Source organism: Tamandua tetradactyla, chromosome 10 (genome assembly GCF_023851605.1).
Source record: "Tamandua tetradactyla isolate mTamTet1 chromosome 10, mTamTet1.pri, whole genome shotgun sequence".
Classification (NCBI taxonomy): Eukaryota; Metazoa; Chordata; class Mammalia; order Pilosa; family Myrmecophagidae; genus Tamandua; species Tamandua tetradactyla.
This window is the reverse complement of record NC_135336.1, coordinates 107814530-107833268: the sequence shown is the minus strand read 5'-3', so window position 1 is coordinate 107833268 and position 18739 is coordinate 107814530. Positions and strand designations below refer to the sequence as shown.

The following is an 18739-nucleotide window of genomic DNA, read 5'->3' as shown; positions in this document are numbered from 1 at the left end:
ACCGAGACCAGGCTCCACATTCCCATCTGCGAGGTTTCCATCTGATTCTTCACTTCCCTAAGCCTCCGTGCCCCTCTGTTAAGGGGGCACTGCCACGGAAGCTCCCTGGTAGGGTGCTTGTGAGGGAACACGGCCTCACAGCAGATAAAGTGACCAGGCTCCTAGCACAACCTGGCACCAGCACACACTCTCCTCGGCGACAATGTGAGCCTCATCTCTTTAGGCAAATAAGATAAAGGAACAAATAAAAGACCATCAGAAAAAGGCCTCCTACCCTCTCCATTCTACGACCGCAGAACACGCATCACCAGCTTTCACACCACCACTCTGCCCTCTACCCACTCATGAAGAAAACCCACTCACGCTCCACATCATACTGGGCATAAGCAGCAACCACCCAAGGTCTGCCCTCAAGGGATGGACAATAAACAAACATAAAATAAAATGCCAAGGGATCAACTGCTACCCAGAAAAATTAAACAGGGTGAGGTGCTAGAGAGTGACCTGCTGGGGGTGGGGCAGCAGAGTGGCAGGCAGGCCTCTCCGTGGTGACCGGTGAGCAGGGAAGAATATTCCAGGTAGAAGGTGCAGGAAAGACAAAGGCCCTGAGGGTGAAGATGACACCTGCTGTGCCAGGGAATCACCACAGATGGGACGGAACTCCCTAGGCACATGAGCTACTTGCCAAATCGAGCCTGGCCCACTGCACCACCGGTTAACCCATAACGGGCTTGGCCTCGTCTAAATCCAAGGCCCCTCTCTGCAGAACTGCTGCTTAGCCACAACCCCCACCACTCTCATTGCACAATTAATGCTGAAAACCAAGGGGGGACCTCGGCGTCCTTTAAGCCTCACCTTAGAATGGGATTTTTGTTTCCTCTAAACATTCTTCTGAATTCATGCTCGGGGACAAACTTTCAAGAACACCCTTTTGATTTTTTCTTTTAAACTTTTTCCCCTCATCACACTAAACACTTTTAAAAAAATCACAAAGGAATCATTACCTTGCTAACAGTATCTTAGTAAGACAGACAGATAGGTAGCCTTGGCTTATTTTTTCATCAGACATGTTGTCTATTACTGTACACAATATAAAGAGGATTTTCTTTCTGTTTTGTGAGTCAGCAGAGGAGGCAGGAGACACCAGGCAGTCTCAGGCACCTTGATCATCACACGCCAGGGCCTGGCTGACCCACGCTCTGTTCCCCACGATCATATCCTGTCATGTCATCTGGGCCTCACAATTTAATCTCTGGGACATTTCTACTTTACAAGTTACAAAACAGAATCTAGGCAATAATATAACAACAGTTGTAACAGCAGCTGTGGTAGACTGAATTATATACCCCAATTTAGACATGTTCTTAATTGTAATCCACATTCCTGAAGAGTGTGAACCCACTATAAATATGACCTTCTAAAGATTTTATTTTCCATTAAGTTGTGGCCCAACTGAATGAGGGTAGGGGCCTTACTCTGGATTACTGGAATCCTTTATAAGCAGAAAAATTCAGACACAGTAAGAGAGGACTACATGGAAAAGATGGAAGTCAGGGGGAACCCAGAAGAGAAAGGAAAAGATATCACTAGGTGACAGGAAAGCCAGGAAACCCCAAGGATTACTGGCAGCCAGCACCAGAATGCTACAGACTTTGGGGAAAAAGCATTGCCTTGCTGATATCAAGAGTTTGGACTTTTCCTAGACTCAAAACTACTGAGCCAATAAATCCCATTATCTAAGCCAACCCACTGTGTGGTGCAGCTCAGGCAGTCCCCTTGCCAGAGGCCCTTCCAGCACAGCTTCGATTCCCATAACATGCTCCAGGTCCCCCGATCATCAGGTGGCAGGGTTGCAACTGCTCTTCCTCCAACCCCTACTGTGCCAACATTCTAGAAACTCTCCAAGATCAGGCTGAAACTCCCCATCCTCTCCTAAGCCCTGTGTCTCCAGAGCTTGGCCACACTCTTGTTGCCCTTTGACGAACCACACCTGACATTTCATGTTATTAATGTCAGGTGGGCACTTATATTATTCCTCCCGTTAGACGACATGTGCCTTGAAGGCAGGGCCCCTCCCACCTATGTTTATATTCTCAGCAGCCACAGGACAGCACTTTTCAGTAAGTAACTTGTTGGGTTGAGTTCTTAGCATTCCATCTCAGAGCCTCTCTCTGCCTGGGAAGGCTTTCTGGGGGAGGAAGAGCTTCTGGATCATCTGAAGAAAGAAGGCCAGCATATGATGGACAGCAAAAAAAAAAAAAAAAAGAGCAAACTAAGTGAGGGTTTGGTCTGATGCATAACAGTATTCATTCCAGTGCAGCTGCCAGCCAGAAATGCGGGAGCCAAAAGCCTGATTAGCTCATTGCTGAAATGTTGGCAAGCCTGCTGGTTTCTTGGACCAGCCCCAGAAGAATGTGACGTGAACATTACACACCATTAAGCTGACTCAGAGAACAAATGACTAAGTTTCCGATAATCAAGAAGAAGATTTTGGCTTTGCCATTCTTCATTTCAGTGCAACCTGAGTTTAATGCATCATGAGGGATGATTCCAATTCAAACCAGAGGAAGTTTCTGTGAGTGTGTTCTTAGTCTTGCACTGCAGCAGGAATGGGGGTAGAGGAGTATTTTACCACCTTTCTAATGTTCTCCCAGCCATTCAGAATCCTCTGTGAACAATCGTCTTCACTATCAGGCTATAAAATAGGTGATTCTGTTTATAGGAGTTTGCTATTTAAAGACCAGCTGGCTCATTAATGTCACCTGCCACAGCCCTGAGCTTTATGTAGCAATTCAAATATGCCCTACAAGCAAAGGAAAATCTTCATCCACAAAAGGAATGAAAGATGTTAGAGGAAATTAAAACAGGCACTAACCACTTAATCTACAACGCAGAAGGCATCAGAAAATAAATACTCAGCCAAGAGGGGCCCAGGGGTCTCTCAACTGACTTTGTTTTTTCATAATTCTTTCATTTTGGAGACCTTGTGGGCAGTGCTGTGGCCCCTATGACCCTTAAACAGCAAGTGATGGTGGTGTTTAGAAGCTAAAGCCCTCATCTGCCCAGCCTTCCCTTCACTCCAGCAAAGATGTAAACCACATAATATGAGGATGAAATCAACACCAGATGAGTTTTCAAGGGCCCTAAGTACTAAAAGACTAGTCTTCGGTCAACGATGCCCTAGGTTATACCCTGCAAAATCCTGTCTTTTTAGAAATATTCTGTCATATTTAATATTCTAGGCAATCAATTGGAAAGGTTATCTTATGGTTTAAAAATTTTCCTGGGCAGGCAATGGTGGCACAGTGCCATAGTTCTTGCCTACCATGCTGGAGACTGGAATTCGATTCTTAGTGCCTGACCATGTTAAAAAAATTTTTTTTTTCTAATCAGGGTTCCAAGATGGCAGCTCAGTGAGGTGTGGAATTTAGTCCGTCCTTCAGAGTAGCTAGTAAACAGCCAGGAACGATACAGAACAACTGCAGGGGCCACATCAGTGACCAGACACACAGCATACACCAGTCTGGACAAGCTGAATCAGCTGTGATTCCGTATGGAACTCTAAGTCCCCCCCACAGGCTAGTTCCCAGAGGGGAAAGGACAGAGACTTTATTAGCAGCAGGGGCTTGGCTCAACCAAGCTCCATTTGCAGAACTAACAAATTCTGACTACTGAAAACAGGTCCCCAGCTCAGATAAACCTCGAATAACAGCTAAAGGTACTAGGATATTTTTTTTTTCTTTTGCTTTGTTTCTACTATTTAACTGCTCATTAGATAGAGCAGCAAGGCTTCTTAGATTCCAACTGCCCCAGGTATGGGCGGAATTAAGTTTGTCTGAGAGACAAAGAGGCTGGTCATGTGAAAGGAGGTAATTCCCTGGAGGCTGCGCCTTCCCAGGAGAGGAGTGCAGCCCAGCTCGGCTGGAATCCCTCCCTCAAGGAATTCAGATCCCAGGGACAGAAAAATGAAGCAATTAAAGCCAGCCCACAACCTCTCCTCTGTCTCACCCATGCCCCCAGCAGTCTGCTGAAGTTAAAGGTACGACATCACTTTACGCTGGTGGGACCTGCAGGCAGACAAAGCCACATACTGAGCAGGATAGGAAAAACAGAGTCTAGAGGCTCCATACGAAAGTCTTTAAACCGCTGGGTCTCATCCTCCAGGAAAACTGATGCAGGTGACTCTTTCCTCGAGAGAGGAGGCCAGTCTGGTCTGGGAAAATCTGACTGTGGCCTATAAGACCTAAAGAGACCCTCCTGAGGGGGGGGGGAAAAAAAGGCTCCATATAGCAGGGCAAAAAAGAAGAAATGAAAAATTCTGATCCGTTAAACAAAACCTATGCTAGAGGTCTAGAATAAGCTGAACTGAATGTCAAAGAACAGATAGAGAACAAAGCCATCCAGCAAGAAAATCCTAAGTAAAAGAGTGAAAACAACCTCCAGAATGAGCTAATTAGGAAATCAAATGCCTAGACACCACCAAAAATAATGAGTCATACTAGGAAAATTGAAGATATGCCCCTATAAAGGAACAAACTAACAACTGAAATGAGACACAGGAGTTGAAACAATTAATTCAGGATGTTCGAACAGAAAAGGAAAATCTCATCAAAAATCAAATCAACAAGTTCAGGGAGGATATAAAGAAGGATCTGGGCCAACAAAAAGAAGAAATAGAAAGTGTGAAAAAACAAATCACAACTTATGGGAATGAAAGGCACCACAGAAAAGACTAAAAAAACAATCGAAACTTACAATGGAAGATTTGAAGAGGCAGAAGAAAGGATTAGTGAACTGGAGGACAGGACATCTGAAAGCTGACAAACAAAAGAAAATTTATGGAAAAATATGAGCAGGGACTCAGGGAAGTGAATGATAACATGAAGCGCATAAATATACGTGTTATGGGTGTCCCAGAAGAAGAGAAGGGAAAAGGGGGTGAAAGACTAATGGAGGAAATTATCACTGAAAATGTCCCAACACTTATGAAAAACATAAAATTACAGATTCAAGAAGTGCAGCATATTCCAAACAGAATCTATCCAAACAGACAAATTCTAAAATACTTACTAATCAGAACGTGAGATGTCAAACAGAAAGAGAGAATTCTCAAAGCAGCAAGAGAAAAGCAATCCATCACATACAAGGGAAGCCCAATAAGACTAGGTGTAGATATCTCAACAGTAACATGGAGGCAAGAAGACACTGGTATGATATATTTAAAATTCTAAAAGAGAAAAACTGCCAACTAAGAATTCTATATCCAGCAAAACTGTCCTTCAAAAATGAGGGAGAAATTAAAACATTCTCAGACAAAAAAAATCACTGAGAGAATTTGTGACCAAGAGACAAGCTCTACAAGAAATACTAAAGGGAGAATGAGAGGCAGACAGGAAAAGACAGGAGAGAGAGGTGTGGAGAAAAGTGTAGAAATGAGCCTATCAGTTAAGGTAAAAAGAGAAAAAAAATGAGATATAACACATAAAATCCAAAAAGCAAAATGGTAGAAGAAGGCGGCAAAATGTAATGCCTTACAGTAATAACACTAAATGTTAATGGATTGGACTACCCAGTCAAATGACATAGACTGGCAGAATGGATTAAAAAACAGGACCCATCTATATGCTGTCTACAGGAGACGCATTTTAGACCCAAGGACAAACACAGGTTGAAAGTGCAACACTGGAAAAAGATATTTCATGCAAACAACAATAAGAAAAGAGCAGGAGTAGCTATAACAATATCTGACAAATTAGACTTCAAATGTAAAGCAATTAAAAGAGACAAAGAAGGACACTATGTATTAATAAAAGGAACAATTCATCAAGAAGACATAACAATCATAAATATTCTTGCACCGAGCCAGAGTGCTCCAAAATACATGAGGCAAGCACTGAAAACACTGAAAAGAGAAATAGACACATCTACCATAATAGTCGGAAACTTCAATTCCCTGCTGTGTCATCAATAGACAGAACATCTAGACAGAGGATCAATAAAGAAACAGAGAATTTGAATAATACATAAATGAACTAGACTTAACAGACATTTACAGAACATTACACCCCACAACAGTAGGAAACACCTTTTTCTCAAGTGCTCATGAATCATTCTCAAGGATAGACCATATGCTGGGTCACAAAGTAAGTCTCAATAAATTTTAAAAGATTGAAATCATACAAAACACTTTCACAGATCATAAAGGAATGAAGTTGAAAATCAATAATAGGCAGAGGGCCAGAAAATTTGCACATATGTGGAGGCTAAACAACACACTCTTAAACAACTAGTGGGTCAAGGAAGAAATTACAAGAGAAATCAGTAAATATCTAGAGGTAAATGAAAATGAAAATACAGCATATCAAAATTTATGGGATGCAGCAAAGGCAGTGCTAAGAGGGAAATTTATTGCCTTAATGTCTGTATCAAAAAATAAGAGCAAAAATCGAGGAATTAACTGTTCACTTGGAAGAACTACAGAAAGAATAGCAAACTAACCCCAAATCAAGCAAAAGAAAAGAAATAACGAAGATTAAAGCACAAATAAATGAAATTGAGAACATGAAAACAATCAAGAAGATCAACAAAACCAGAAGTTGGTTCTTTGAGAAAATCAACAAAATTGATGGACCTTTAGCAAGGCTGACAAAAAGAAGAAGAGAGAGGATGCAAATAAATAAAATTAGAAATGAAAGAGGAGACATAACCACTGACCCAGCAGAAATAAAGGAGGTAATGAGAAGATGCTATGAACAACTTTATACTAATAAACTAGATAATGTAGATGAAATGGACAACTTCCTAGAAAGGCATGAACAACCAATATTGACTCGAGAAGAAATAGATGATCTCAACAAACCAACCACAAGTAAAGGAATTGAATTAGTCATCAAGAAGCTCCCAAAAAAGAAAAGTCCAGGACCCAATGGCTTCACACATAAATTCAAGAAAGAATTAGTACCAATCCTGCTCAAAGACTTCAAGAAAACTGAAGAGGAGGAAAGGCTACCTAACTCATTCTATGAAGCCAACATCACCCTCATACCAAAGCCAGACAAAGATACTACAAGAAAAGAAAATTACAGAACAATCTCTCTAATGAATACAGATGCAAAAATCCTCAACAAAATTTTTTCAAACCAGATCCAGTAGCACATTAAAAAAATTATACACCATGACCAAGTGGGATTTATTCCAGGTATGCAAGGATGGTTCAACATAAGAAAATCAATTAATGTAATACACTATATTAACAAATCAAAACTGAAAAACCACATGATCATCTTGATTGATCAAGAAAAGGCGTTTGACCAAATTCAAAATCCTTTCTTGTTGAAAACACTTCAAAGTATAGGAACAGAAAGGAACTCCCTCAACATGATGAAGGGAATAAATGAAAAACCCATAGCTAATACTATCCAGATCAAAAACCCACAGCTAATACTATCCAGATCAGGAACAAGACAAGGATGCCCACTGTCACCATTGTTATTCAACATTGTGTTAGAAGTTCTAACCAGAGCAATTAGACAAGAAAAAGAAATACAAGGCATCAAAACTGGAAAGGAAGAAGCAAAGCCCTCACTGTTTGCAGATGATATGATTCTATATGTCAAAAACCCCAAAAGATCTACAGCAAAACTACTAGAGCTAATGAATGAGTACAGCAATGTGACAGGTTACAAGATCAACACTCAAAAATCTGTAGTGTTTCTACACACTAATAATGAGCAATTTGAGGGGGAAATAAAAAAAAATCCACTTACAATTGCAACCAAAAGAATAAAATATTTAGGAATAAATTTAACTAAGGATACAAAAGACCTAAATAAAGAAAACTACAATAAATTGCTAAAAGAAATCACAGAAGACCTAAATAAATGGAAGGGCATATCATGTTCATGGATTAGAAGCCTAAATATAGTTAAGATTTCAATTCTACATAAACTGATTTATAGATTCAGTGCAATACCAATTAAAACCCGAAAAACTTACTTTGCAGAAATAGAAAAACCAATAAACAAATTTATTTGGAAGGGCAGGATGGCCCAAGCAGCCAAAAATATCTTGAGAAAGAAAAACAAAGTCAGAGGTCTCATACTACCTGACTTTAAGGCATATTACCAAGCTACTGTGGTCAAAACAGCATGGTAATGGCATAAAGATAGATATACTGACCAATGGAATCAAACAGAGTATTCAGATATACACCTCTCATCCATGGACAACTGATCTTTGATAAGACAGTCAAGCGAACTCACCTGGGACAGAACAGTTTTGTCATGGTCAGGTGTATGTGTCAACTTGGCCAGGTGGTGGTACCTGCTTGTCTGGTTCAGCAAGTGCTGGTCTGTCTTTTCCTATGAGGACATTTCGTAGAATTAAATCATGATCACTTCAGATACATCCACAGCTGACTCCATTTGTAATCAGCCAAGGGGAGTGTTGTAGTTTGCTAGCTGCCAGAATGCAACACACCACAAATGGATTGGCTTTTAATAAAAGGGGACTTATTTTGTTAGTTCTTCAGAGGAAAGGCAGCTAACTTTCCACTGAGGTTCTTTCTTACGTGGGAAGGCACAGGATGGTCTCTGCTGGCCTTCTCTCCAGGCCCCTGGGTTCCAACAACTCTCCTCTGCATCTCCAAAGGCCTAGGCTGAGCTGTGAGTGCTGAGATGAGGAATGCCAAGCTACTTAGGCTGTGCTACGTTGCGCTCTCTCATTTAAGCACCAGCCAATTAAGTCAAACTTCATTCATTACAGCAGGCACACCTCCTAGCTGACTGCAGATGTAATTAGCAACAGATGAGGTTCGCGTACCATTGGCTCATGTCCGCAGCAACAAAACTAGGTACATTCACCTGGCCAAGTTGACAACTGAATCTAACTACCACAGGGAGTGTCTTCTTTAATGAGTGATGCTTAATCTAATCATTGGAAGCCTTTTAAGGAGGATTCAGAAGAGACAGGTTCTCTTCCTGCTTCAGCCAGCTAGTCTCTCCTGTGGAGTTCGTCCAGATCCTCCATCAGACTCGTCAGCTTCACAGCCTGCCCTGCAGAGTTTGGACTCTACGTTCTCCCAGTTACGTGAGATACTTTTATAAATTTTATATTTACGAATATTTCCTGTTGATTCTGTTTCTCTAGAGCCTAACTAATACAATTCTCTTCAATAAAAGGTGCTTGGAGAGCTGGATACCCATATGCAAAACGATGAAAGAGGATCCATATCTCACACCTCATACAAAAATTACTCAAAATGGATCAAAGACCTAAACATTACAGCTAAGACCATAAATCTTTTAGAAGAAAATGTAAGGAAATAGCTTATAAAACATAATAAGAGGCGGTTTCCTAGATCTTACATCCAAAGCATGAGCACTGAAAAAAGAGATAAATGGAAACTCCTCAAAATTAAACACTTTTGTGCATAAAAGAACTTTGTCAAGAAAATAAAAAGGCAGCCTACACAATGGGAGACAATATTTGGAAACAACATATCAGATAAGGGTCTAGTATCCAGAATATATAAAGAAATTTTTCAACTCAACAACAAAAAATTAATTATTGTTAACAACCCAGTTAAAAAATGGGCAGAAGACATGAACAGACACTTCTCAGAAGAGGAAATACAAATGGCTAAAAGGCATATGAAAAGATGCTCAACTTCCCTGGCTCTTAGGGAAATGCAAACCAAAACCACAATGATGTATCATCTCACCTCCACAAGAATGGCCATTATCAAAAAAACAGAAAATAACAAGTGCTGGAGAGAATATGGAGAAAGAGGCACACTTATCCACTGTTGATGGGAATGTAAAATGGTACAACTACTGTGGAAGATAGTTTGAAGGTTCCTCAGGAAGCTAAGTATAGAAATTGCCATATGATACAGCAATCCCATTGCTAGGTATCTATTCACAGGACATGAGGGCAAGGACACAAACAGACATTTGCATACCAATGTTTATAGCAGCATTATTCACAATTGCCAAGAGATGAAAACAGCCCAAATGTCCATCAATGGATGAGTGGCTAAACAAGCTGTGTTATATACATTCAATGGAATATTACGCAGCTAATAAAGTCATGAAGCATAAAACAACATGGATGGACCTTGAGGACATTATGCTGAGTGAAATTAGCCAGAAACAAAAGGACAAATACTGTATGGTCTCACTGATGTGAACTAACATTAATGAGTGAACTTGGAGAATTTATTCTTATGCATTATAAAAATATCCCCTTTTTAGTTTATGGTGTATTAGAGTGGCTAGATGGAAGTACCTGAAACTTTAGAGCTGTGTTCCAGTAGTTTTGTTTCTTGAAGATGACTGTATAATGATACAGCTTTCACAGTGTGGCTGTGTGATTGTGAAAATCTTGTGTCTCATGCTCCTTTTATCTACGATATGGACAGATGAGTAAAAAATATGGATAAGAAATAAACAAATAATAGGGGGAAAGTTTTTCCTAATGACAGTCTTGAAACCAAAAGGAAAATGCAATTAGTCAGAATTCCCTCCTCCCCAGGATTCCTTCCCATCAGAAAAGGCTTGAACTTGAATACATTCGCATAAGAAGTGATAAAACCACCCAGAACTCACAAAAGGAAGAGACAGTGAGGTATGGACACCTTTGCCTCTGGCCTCAGCAGCCAGTGGCCCAGCACTCCCCAGTGGGCACATGGCTAGGCACTCTCTGGTGCCCAGAGCTCACATACCTGTTTCTGCACAGAAAATGAACAATGAGCCAGCCAATAAGCTCTGCCTCCTGACACAGAGTAAAGTGTGAATTTCTCAACAGGTGATGTAGCCTGCCAGACTGTTCCATTCCTAAGCTGAAGTTGACCACCTCTTCAGTCACAGACCCCCTCCAGCACAGGGCACTGCCGTAGGGCTACTGCTGTGGCAAGTGCGAAATATCTATCTTCTCCTTCATCTTCCCAGGCAACTTTTCAGTTGAGAGCTTGTCCTACCAGTCTTCTCTCCCTCATAAAAGTATTTTTAAAAACCTTAGGATCGGAAACATCATCTACAATACCCTTGATTGCCTTCTCAACATTCAGCACAGACCTACAGGTACTCAATAAATTATGCTGATCAACAGAAAAGTCTAGTTTAGAGCTACCATCTCAAAGTAAATTGCTTAAAGGGCTTCTGCATGAAAAATCACATCATAATGTCAATTTCTTAAACTACCTATAATATTAAAGATGAAAATTTCTTAAACTACTTTTAATACTAAAGTTGAAATGAATTTTCAGACAACTGATTTCCTTCTCAGTGAAACTCTTTCCTATTAACAACACTCACCTGAAAAGAAAGGTAGGAGGGGATTAGGTGGGTATGTAGATGGATGGATGATGGATGGATGGATGGGTGGATGGATAGGTGAGTGGATACATGAGTGGATGGATGGATGAATGGATAATGGAAGGACGATGGATGGATGATGGATGGACGATGGATGGATGATGGATGGATGGATGGATGGATGGATGGATGGATGGTAGATGATGGGTGGATGGGTGGATGGATAGGTGATAGGTGAGTGGATGGATGGATGAATGGATGATGGAAGGATAGCTCTCTCACTCTTCTCACTGACTGAGTGTGAGGAAGCAGATGGGCTCATCAACTCGGTGGTTCTCCAGGGTCATTAAATGACCTTAATTAAATGACCACAGTAAACTTTTAGACTAGACCATTGGTTCTCAAACTTTTTAAACTCAGGACCCCTTTCTTCTTTCCAAATAAGTTTTTCAAGTGGGTTTTGTCTATTGATATTTACCATATCTGAAATTAAAACTGAAAAGTTTTTAAATATTTACTCTTTTTTTTTTTTTTCACATGGGCAGGCATGGGGAATTGAACCTGGGTCCTCTGGCATGGCAGGTGAGCATTCTTGCCTGCTGAGCCACTGTGGCCCACCCTTTACTCATTATTTTAAGTGAATAACAAACTCACTACATAATAACAAAACTAATATTTTTAACAAAAATAACCATATCTTCCAAAATAAAATAAATTAGTGAGAAGAACTTCTGCAAATCCCTTCATGTCTAGCTTAAGAGAATACAGCTGGATTCCCATGTTTGTGCACTGAATTTGTTGTGACATGTTCTTTTCATTGAAATATATGGGAAAGAAATAACTGTATGGCTGGAAAAGGGAGAAGCATTTTAATTGCTTTGTCAGATAAGTGTGGATATTATTCTTTGCTACATACTCAAACACGACAAGTGGCAGTTTCTTAAAGGTTACATGGAATCTGAAACACTACAAATAAACTTTTGGACTCTTACTACATTAAAACCCATTACTCTATCAATCTTGCACTTTGAATAGGTATTTTATCCATGCATGATTTTTTTTTTTTTTTTTTTTGGCATAGGCTCTGGGAAGCCAACCCAGGTCACCGGCATGGCAGGTGAGAATTTTTGAATATTATGTAATAATTATGTGAAAAATATTGGTTCAATGAATTATGCATATCTTTAACACATTTCAAAATATAAAGTCAAAGAATCACATTTGTTAATACAATATTTCCACCAACTTCATAAGAAAAATCTTTAAATACTGGGACACTGTCAAGCTAGCTCACCATGGCAGATAAAAAAGTTGTCCAAAATTCTGAATATTGCTTGAAAACTTGAATTTTATCGTTTGCCAAAAAAGAGGTAATTATTTTCCTTAAAATGAAAGGCTCACTTAGTTTAATTTTGTGACACTGTCGACCACAAACAAAAGTCTAAATAACCATGGTTTTGTTGTCAGTTGTTCTTTAAAGTAAAAACAGTGTTCTGGGAAAAGAGGTAGCTCAGCTCTGACTCAAAAATCACAGGAGCTTTTCCTCAAGACAACTGTATTTCATCATGCAGAAGTGCATTTTCAGAACTTCCAATTTTATCTCACTGAATATGAAAAAGATATGCACTCAAGGGTCAACATTTAAAATAATAATTGTTACTGCTTTATAAAGGACATTCTCAAGTGAAGCTGGTTTTTTTTTAATGTGAGTGTGTGACAGTGAAGAATATAATAACTGTTAGTTCAATTTGGCACGACTGCCTTGGCTGATGCTAAAGCACCAGCAGTTTTACCCATCACTGCTTTTGTATCAGCAGTGAAAATGTGAAAACAGTAAAAGAGGAAATAATGTCTCCTTACCATTATGAAAACAGTTTTTACTTCACAAATCTGAAAGAGTATCAGAACCCCTACGGGCCCACAGATTCCATGAGGTTTGATGGACTTCCTATGGTTGTTAGAGGATTAAAAAAAGGATGCTGGTTATGAAAGATTCACAAAGTGCCTATGTGGTAGTTAGATTCAGTTGTCAACTTGGCCAGGTGAGCGTACCTAGTTTTGTTGCTGCGGACATGAGCCAATGGTACGTGAACCTCACCTGTTGCTGATTTACATCTGCAGTCAGCTAGGAGGCGGGCCTGCTGCAATGAAGGACGTTTGACTTAATTGACTGGTGCTTAAATGAGAGAACGCAATGTAGCACAGCCTAAGCAGCTCAGCATTCCTCATCTCGGCACTCGCAGCTCAGCCCAGGCCTTTGGCGATGCAGAAAGAAGTCACCTCAGGGAAAGTTGTTGAAACCAGGGGCCTGGAGAGAAGGCCAGCAGAGACCATCCTGTGCCTTCCCACGTAAGAAAGAACCTCAGTGGAAAGCTAGCTGCCTTTCCTCTGAAGAACTAACAAAATAAATCCCCTTTTATTAAAAGCCAATCCGTCTCTGGTGTGCTGCATTCCAGCAGCTAGCAAGCTAGAACAGCCTAGCACAGAGCCTAACCCATATCAGGTGCTCGTAAATGAGAGTGATAATGACTTCTTTCAATATTCATGGTCCTTTCTGGGTCTCGTCTTACTCTTCTGTTCAGTAGGGCCATGTAAGTTCCCTTCTACCTCAATGTTCCAATCTAATTCTTGGCCTATGAGTGCTGTAATAACTTGAAGACTTGTACGTAGATTCCTTTGGTGGCACCTGCATGAGCCTAAATGTGCCCAGGGCAGGGCTTGGAGCTGACAACAGGGGCATGCTCACCTGAATAAGACCTATTCCTGAGTCAGTGGAACTCAGGGCAGACAAGCCTGGCCCAAGAGCCAGGCCTCAGGAGCCGCACAGTGGAGCAGGAAGGATTCTGACTCACCACGGTACATGCTCACTGAACTGGCCCCACACCCACTGGTCCCACGGACTTACTTCTGGATCTAAAGAAAGGAGGCCCTGAGAGTGTGAGATAAGCCTCAGCACAACACGGAAACCCAGGGCCTCACGTCAACCATGCTCTATTCTGCACTGGAAGAGCGTCTCTTGGGACCTTACTTCAAAACACTGGGTGACATCACCACTTACCCAGAAGAAGCTGTGGTTGTGCCTGCAAGATGCAGCAGCGCACCGAAGAAGGTAGGCGAGAATGATCTGCACCATGTAAGTGGCCTGTCCAAGAGGGTCCCCTGTGGAGGCCCAAACAACTCAGGCAAAGAGGACTATGTGGGACTGGGGTCTAGTTCCAGGAGGCACAGAAGAGAGCCAGCCAAAGCGTGGGTCACACCTCACTGTGTCCACATCTTATTCCAAAGCCATTATAAAAAGCAAGCTATTACATTTTCTCTTAATATGAGCCTCTGTGCTAAATCACATAGCTAACACATGAATTAGTCTTGAAAAAGATCATTAAATCAAAATTTTCAGCCTCCCAGGTGGACAAAGAAAAGTATGGCTACCTCAAAATAAACAATTATTGAGTAAGCAAATGCATCTACTTCATTATCTGTTTATTAATGAAATAAGTAATCAAGTCAAGAAAATTTACTGGCAATTTAATCAAAATGTGTTATGGAAGACATTAATAAGAAACATAGTTTCTATTACAAAGTTTCATTTTTGAAATTCCATGAAAGCTCAAATACCAGTATGGGACACTACATGTTATGGGATACAACTACATTCTCTATGAAGTATCACCACTTTGAAACATTTCTTATTTACTTAAGAATAACTTGTTGTAAAACCATTGTCCTCCCAACCTACATGGGACAAGACATCCAGGGATGAAGTTTCCCTGGTGGCATGGGAAATGACCCCCAGGGATAAGTCTGGCCCTGGCACCATGGGATTAACAAAATGCCATCCTGACCAAAAGGGGCAAAAGAAGGGTAACAAAAAGGGGGAAAAGAAGGGTAACAAATAAGGTATCAGTGGCTAACAGAGTTTAAATAAAGTTGAGAGTCTACTCTGGAGGTCACTCTTACGCAAGCTTCAGTTAGACATTGCTACTATCATAACTTGCCAAATCCTAATCAAAACCATTCCTGCCAATCCAAAAGAACACCTAGGGCATTTTATAAGATTTTACAAAGGTTCTATGCACTAGGGTAACTTTCCAGAAACCTACAGCCTCCAGACGGGTCCCTGGACCACATTAAGTCCTGAAATGCAGAAGGACCAGCCTTTATAGAACATCAACTAGTTCCATCCCCCATCCCATATTATCAACAGCCCCTACTAACATGAAAAAGTTGGAATGGCCATAGCCCAAATATCCCTTAAGAGTGAAAGATCAAAGGTAATGGTGGAGTTACACAGAGAAGGTCGGGTTTAACAAATGAGTATGAGTGCTGAATCAGTATGTTGATATTTCTTTTAGTCTCCAGTACCTTAGAGCAGCTAGAAATAAAACCCTAAAATTGTGGAATTGCAACCCATACCAAACTCTGAAATCTTTCTCTAACTAATTGTTACAATGTACTTTGAAATTTACTGCCTTTTTGTATATACGTTATTTAAAAATAATTAAAAATTAAAAAAAAGAATAACTTGCCTGGAAAAGCACTCAACTTAATAAAAAGACACAAAGATGTGCTTCCTTGACCTCTTCTCTCTATAATGTCCTAAATTTCCAGTGTTGGCTTGAGTACCTTAAAGTATAGGCACTTAGCCTCTGAGGAAGAACTTATTGTGCTAAATAAATTATTTATCCCCTCCCCAAAGTACTTCAGGATGAAATAATCATGCCTTATCTACTCAGAGAGCTTTACTATTTAAAGCACTTGCAATGTCAATTATCTCATTTCCTCTCCATGAATCCATGAGAAACACAGATCAGGTACTCTCATCCCTGTTCTCAAAGCAGAAACAGACTCAGATCAAAGGATGGGCCCAGGTTATCAGGCTAACACATGGCATAGAGACATGCCTCTGCATATCTTCTACATCACTGCAACTTGGACTCAAAATTGAATTCTTCATCAATATTTTTTCTTACTTATATTCAACTTTATTCCCCCGAAAATGTGAAATGTCTTTATTTACTTCTTATAAGAAATCACAAAAACCTTAATTTTCCAATGCAAATACAGTTAAAAACAATAAAGGAACTAAAGTGCCATATCACTGTAATGTCTGCCTAGAAAACAGACATGAACATACAGTTGCATTTCCAAGCACTGGAGAAACAGAAACAGAAAATAGACCAAACAATTCCAAAGAAAGATTTCAGATCAGAAAGTTTCTTCATTTAAGTTCACTATGATTAAATACATATTTCAACAGCAATCAATTAAAACAGAAATTGATTCTTTGAAGAGTGATGGTGCCATATGAAAAACCATAGTCAGACATCCAGGAAGATGGCAGAGCAGAAGAGATTGAGTTCACTCCTACTCCATAGACCAAGACAGGGAACAGGGAGAAAATAACCGGGACTGCTGTCCTGGGTGGAGTAATCAAACAGGGTCTCTAGGGAACTTGGGGGAGGAGAGAAGCAGGGCATCAGGGTGGGGAGAGCAGGGTGGGACTGTGATCCCACCAGGGTTGGGCTGCGGCATAAGAGGTGTGACGGGAAATCACAGTCCTACTCAAGCCCACTGCAGCTGCCAGGTGGGGAGACCTCCCCACACAGGGTCGTAGTTGACTTGGAGGCAGACCCAGTCGTCCGCCACAGGGAACCAGGCCCCAGGATGGCAGAGTGATCACTGGCACCGCCAATGTGTGGTGTCTGGCAGAACCTCCAGGCACTGGATGCTGTGGGTCGACTAGTCCCTCGGGTACTGGTCAGCTTCCCAGTCTAGCCGATGGGGACAGGCAGTCAGGCTGCTGAGGACTAGGAGCAGCCCTCACACTGTGCACCCTAAGCTCAAGCTGCTGCAGGTCAGAAGAGGTAGGCCAGAGGGAGGAGCCTCAGGAGCATCACCTGCTGGCAAGAAGCGGTAAGTGCACACAAACTAGCTCCCTATCTGCCTAGGTTTTTATTTTTTTAATTTTTTTACTAATATTATTTTTCCCCTTTTTTAATAAATTTTTCTATAAATATTTTTATTAGTAGTATAGTTGTTTTTACATTTTTTACTTTAATTTTTGTAGATATTTTCTATTTCTATATTTGTTACTGATTATTTTCTATTTCTTATTTTAAATACCATTTTTTGTTATTATATTTTATTTCATTTATTTTTTTCCTTAAATTCTCACTCCCTTTGGTGGGCACCAGTCTGAATTCACTCCTAATATATCTTGGTGTATATCCTAATATATCTGGGGCCTCCTACTGTTGAGGTATGTACTATTGTTGCTCTTGCTGTTTTTTCATATCTTTATTATATTTTTATTTTATTATCTTTTTTTCTTTTTGGGGGGTGCATGCTACCAGGAGTCACTCCAGGTCTCCCGCATGGTAGGCAATCACTTACCACAAAAGCACCTGTGCACTGCAGCCCAGCTTCTCGCAGACCTTCCAGGTGACCTGTGTCCCCCACACAAGATCCAGACCTTGATACGACAGAGAATAACTGACAAACCAAGAATAAAAGGAAACCTTCACCGCAAAACCGAGTAAATACAAAACTTTAGAAGCATGCAGGAAACCAACTTGCAAAACAACCACATTAAGATAATCAAATGCCCCAAATACAATGGAAAATTACAAAGCCTGTGAAGATCCAAGCAGAAATGGCCCAGCCAAATGAGCAAATCAAAATTCCAGAGGAACACAGAATATGGAACTACTCAAGAATATCTATTTTAAAATACAGGATATCAGGAAGGCTCTTGAAGAACATAAAGAAAAATTTGGAAGAATAAATAGAAAAATGACAGATCTGACAGAAATGAAATATACAGTAAATAAGAAATATACTAGACACACATGATAGCGTATTGGAAGAAGCAGAAGGAAGAATAAAGTGAACTACAAGACAGAACAACTGAACTGAGTGTATAAAAGAACAAAAGGCAAGAAAGATAAAAAAATGCAACTGGATATTAGGAAAATGAGGACAACAAGAGGCATGCAAATATAAGAATCACTGGTGTCCCAGAAGGAGAAGAGAAAAATAAAGGGCTAGGAAAGTTTGTTAAAAGATATAATCAGGGAAAACTTCCCAACCCTTACAAAAGACATAAATATGCAAATCAAAGAGGCCCAACAAACTCCAAATAGAATAAATCTGAACAGGCCAACTCCAGGACACACACTGTCAGGTGCTAAAGAGAAACAGAAAGTCCTGAAAGGAGCATGAGGAAAACCATCTACTACATACAAGGGAAAACATATAAGACCGACTCTGGACTATTCAACAGGCACCATGGAAGCAAGAAGGCAGAGGTATGATACATTTAAGATTTTGAACAGGAAAGGCTTTCAGCCAATAATTCTTTATCCACCCAAGTTATCCTTCAAAACTGAAGGAGAGATTAAAATCTTCAAAGACAAACAAACACT

At 40.4% G+C, this 18739-nt stretch overlaps 1 protein-coding gene and 1 long non-coding RNA gene across 3 annotated transcripts in view; both read right to left on the bottom strand.

Moving 5' to 3' along the window:
* PCBP3 (poly(rC) binding protein 3) overlaps positions 1-18739 on the bottom strand; it is a 470825-nt gene that overhangs the window by 395680 nt on the left and 56406 nt on the right. The gene's annotated exons all lie outside the window — the stretch shown is intronic.
* Positions 8262-18180, bottom strand: LOC143648779 (uncharacterized). The gene is made up of 2 exons (XR_013158759.1): positions 10288-18180; positions 8262-8360 (listed from the first exon to the last, which is right to left on the bottom strand). It is a non-coding gene; the product is annotated as an uncharacterized LOC143648779 (long non-coding RNA).